This window comes from Pinus tabuliformis, chromosome 2_1 (assembly GCF_031772625.1).
Source record: "Pinus tabuliformis cultivar Carrire ecotype Pingquan chromosome 2_1, CPIR1, whole genome shotgun sequence".
Taxonomy (NCBI): domain Eukaryota; kingdom Viridiplantae; phylum Streptophyta; class Pinopsida; order Pinales; family Pinaceae; genus Pinus; species Pinus tabuliformis.
In genome coordinates this window covers 736,440,075-736,445,085 of record NC_142299.1, presented here as the reverse complement: position 1 = coordinate 736,445,085, position 5,011 = coordinate 736,440,075, and positions in this window count along the sequence as shown.

The following is a 5,011-nucleotide window of genomic DNA, read 5'->3' as shown; positions in this document are numbered from 1 at the left end:
ACCACTTCCGAGTCACGAATTACCTTGAGCAACTCTACCTTCAGGTCGATGGATTTCTTTAACCCAAAGACAAGTGTTTCGTATTCAACAGTATTAATTATACACTCGAACTCCAAATTACATGGTAGGATGTACTTTTTATTATGTGGGTCTATGAGTATTCAACCTGCTCTAGAGACATCCTACATTTTTGAACCATCAAAGTACAAAGTCCAAATATTATTAGATACTAAAATTATTCCTATACTAGTGTTACTATTATGTACATCTATGTTAAAATATCCATTAGCACCAGTTGGAGTGCAAGGAAGGAGATCCAACTCTGTATCTAGTGGGACAAGTGATGGCTGTGCTTGATAGCACCCATGATCAGTTTCCAAGAAACCATTTCCAAAGATTAGATCTGCAAAGGCAACATGATCATTATGAACCTTAAGTGGTGTCACAATATATTTCATTTATGGTTCACTCTCCACTCGAATATTTTTGTTTCTGCGATTATTTGGAAGCCATAAGTGTGACTAATCTGTAGCAATATACCCTTGTAATTTATTAGACCAGTCTTGACTGAAGAGTACGCCATAGGCTTTGGGGATGTCCATGATTACAATTCTTATACATTGGTGTATTGAATGATCAGATGAAAAGAATATAATAACATTCTTTAGTTCACCAATGACTTGGACAAGAGATCTGTTCAACTGAATGATTTTTGCATCTGTTTTATCCCATTTAACATTAATTTTCTTAGCAACAAATAATGGCATTACATTCACATATGCACCTGAATCGACCAAACAATTATGGAAATTATAATTAAATATTTCAAAAGTTAGCAAAAATGGGGGGCAAATATTGTTAGCATCTAAAGTTACAACATTAACCACATATTTGACAGTTACAAAAGACTTACCAAACACCTTTTGAGAAGTATAAGATTTTTCACTTGATTAAGGTTGTGAGAAGGCTTGGACAAGAAGTTCACGTTGGCCTGCTATCTTTGCGAGCTCAAAGATGGAAATGTTAGAATGGGCTCTCTACACATATTCAACTATATTATAATTGATAGTTTAATTTTTAGCAGACAATGCTGAAGTGTCTGGAGGTGTAGCTCTATTAGAAATTTCTAGAGTGATAGACTTGATTTTGCTACTAGTGGAAGTGTTCTTAGAAATAAAAAAATTTCCAGACTTGTTATGTGTTTTCTGAGCAATATTAGTTAGTGGTGCAAGCCTTCTTAATAATTGATCCTTAAATTTGGTCTCATTACTTCTTATTAAAAATTCGGCCCTTTGCTCCTCAAACTATAATGACTAATTTATTTCTAAGGAGGGGCTTCACTTTGAGGTGGTGCTTCAACACACTTCTTTTCGGTATTGAAAATAAAATCAAAAGTATTAACTGCATGACAAATACCTGTACTTTCCTCAGCCACTGCAGGTTCATTTTCTTCTTCTGTCTGCTGGGATTTCTCATTTTCTAGTAAAGTATCGACGATATGTGAGGCCAAAGCATTCATGTTGCTGTTCCACCATGGGAAAGTTTTTTCTGAATGCCATTCCCGATGAAAGGAATAATAGCTATCCATGTCTATACTTTCAATATTTAACACAACATTTGAACTCCAGGCATATTTAGCTAGCTAATTGTTGTTGTTGTTATACCTTTTGAATGGGAAAGATTTGGGGGCTTTCTACTAGTAGATGTCTCACTTGACTTTCTCTTTAATTATGAGGCTTCCTTAGTGAGTTCCTTTAAAGATTTAGTCAATATTTAAATATCAATAGAATCCTTTTCTTTATACTTACTTGAAGAAGATTGAGACTTATTACTAGTCTCCTTGGAGCCTTTAGATTCATCATCATTGGTAATAGCTCCAATGGCACACAAATCTTTCTCCATCGCGATTTCTTTTGCAAAGTTTAAAGCTAGTGTTTCCTTTTCAACTCGTTTAACAAAAGAAGAAATGTTTGTTGGAAAGGAAGCTATGTAATAATGTATAGTGATATAATCATGAGGCTGTGTGTTTGGGGGAAACTTGTTCAATATACGGTTGAATATTTGATTCAAATGTTTGACCTTCTCCTTTCCCCATATTAATATTTCTGAGCTCTTTTAACAACATGGTGAGAGTCTTATCATCGTTGAATTTCTCCAAAAACAATTTCTTAAACTCCCTCCAACCATGGATTGAATTAACATGCAGACTATGGTACCATACTGCTGCTCTAGTTTCTAGATTTAAAGGAAAAATCCTATAAGCAACATCATTATACTGTACTTATAACATTCATAGGTGCATGTAGAAATCATCGATATGATCTTCTACCTTTGTCTTCTTGTTCATATCAAACTTAGATAACAACTTCTACAGATGTTTGGGCATTCTATGAAGGTTATCTGAAAGAGTGAGTGACCCTTGGGCCATCCAATTCAATTCTTGATCATCCATGTCTTCATCTCCTTTATCCTCCTCCTTTTTTGAATTTGATGGGCTTTCTTCTTCACTGTTTATACTTTTGTTAAAATAAACTGCTAGTTGTTCTGCATCAGAAAGAGAAATATATTCCTTCTACTCTTTGTGAATGGGTGGAAGTGAATCTTGTTGAACTATGTCTTCTGAAGACATTTCTAATTCCTCAAGAGTGGCGAAGAACAAATCTCCCACCAATGCAACGAATACACAAGTACGCGCTGTTTCTTTCTTCTTGGGATGATGAGGAAGATTATGAGCAATGGGGAGTAAACTAATAGCTTTCACAAACTGACGAGTAATAGGTTGAATTTCCCGGAGTTATTCATATGTAACTTCATAGGTGAAATCAAGATTAGGTTGAGAACAAGAGTAGGTATGTTACTTGAGATATTGATGTCGTGTCTAGAAACTGAATGATTGGGATGTGAAGAGTTATCAACCATAAAAAACTAGCATCTATCCTTCTAGCACAAAAATGTTGATGGTGCTGGATGTTGACAACATACAAGGGATATCCTCGATATGAGGTCCCAATTATAACTCACACCGTTTGGTGTAGGTGTCCCATTTGGAAATACGACCTGAATACCATTAACTTAGAGATTTTCCATGGCTTAATCTATTAGCATGAGAGAGTAGTGCACACGTGATTTTGAATGAGAAAGAGAGTGTGCCTTGTGAAATATTCAATTGTAGATGTATCGAGTTTCTTTCACTGCAAGGGAGAGAAAGCGAGCCTCTAAAATAAAAGTAATAGTACTAATATAGTGGAGAAACACACACATAAACAAGAAAGAATCGTTAAGAATCAAGAGAATTAATTCACATAGATGCAATGATCGTTAAATCATCACAACATAACAAGTTTAGCATCAAAGTCACTGAAATAGTTCAATTACTTTAGTACATATGAGAGCGAACATAAACCGCAAACATTAGAATATTAATGACAAAACATCCACGATTCATGCATGAATATGTTGTTGGAAAATACTAAGAGGGGGGGTGAATCAGTGTTTTGTTAGAAATTTATATATTACAGAGCAAAGGAACACATAAAATATTGCAGAAATATAAACACAGAAAACGTACAAAACAAGAGAGACACAGATATACGTGGTTCACCCAGTTTGGGCTACGTCCACCTCGAACAGCCAGTCCTTCCTTTCTATTATCCAGCAAAATGAAGAGACAAAACCTACAACAAATCCACTGTAATATCCTCTGTTTTCTCTCACAGTCTCACCTGTCTGTTTCTCGCTCACAGAATACACATCTATTTCACAGCCTCAAATACAATACCCTCATACAAAGAGAGGGGTTGCCTTCTAGGGCAAAAAACCCTAAACTAAACATAAGTTCTACCGTCAGATCATCCGCCTAATGAACGGCCCAGATTGACTAGAAATTACTATACTTTTACAAGGCAATTTTACATTTGTTTTTAGCTTCGGGGGCGCTGCCCCCGAGCCCCCGCCGGGGGACCGCTGGCCCCGGACCCCCCAGCCAAGGGGGATGGGCCCCCGGACCCCCGCGGGGGGGAAAAGTCCCCCCGCACCCCCCTGCGTGGAGGGGTGTAAAAACTTCCTGGGGTATACATCCGGCTGAAACAAAGACCTCTGAACAATCATGCTCCACACACAACATGTTCCTTAGCACTTAGCACTTTTAAATCTTTTCAGAGCATTAGTTAATATTCAATTATCATTAATGTTTATGCAATAACAATAGTGAATAAAAGAACACAGGAGGCACATAAATTTTAGGTGGAAAACCCCCTCTGGGTCAAAAACCACCGAACGCTTTTCTAATAATTATTTAATCTTCAACTCCAATTGAAAAGAAAGCTCCAACTTCCTAGAATCTAGAAAATCATTCTTCTCCAACTCCCACTGGATTGATGCTCCAACGCCCAATATTCTTCAGTAGTCAACTGAACGGATGCCCCAACACCCAATGAGCTACAACTCCCCCTAGCACCACTCTACCACCCCAAAGTTTTCACGGGCTTGAACATGTTGGTGACTTCATGCACTAGCCTAGCACCACCCTACCACCCTATAGAAGAATAAAAGAAGAATGGATTTCCGTACCAGGGAAAATGGTCCACTTTACAATGATATAGAATGATGTAGAAGAAGAAGACACACTAGACCATAACCCCAATTATGAAACAACCACCTAATGATGATCCTAGACCTCCCGACACTGCCTCTTCAAATCTTGGTAGATAGACACTTGTACAACTTTTACAATGATGCTTTTACAATGACTCTATACAATGATTCTTTTACAATGATTGTATGCAGTGCTTCCCACTTGAAGACTTAATGTGGTGAACTTCTTGTTGCTGTTCTACACCTTGAGTGCTGCTCTTGTAATGCTACCCTTTCTCACTCTTCAGAACATTAGATGATGCATTGAGCCTTCTCTTGATGAATATATAATACCTGCAAAAAGTCTTCAAAGAAATACCCATGACATGATAATAACAAAACTTACCTCATCCTGCAAAACATATGTCAATGCTAAAAA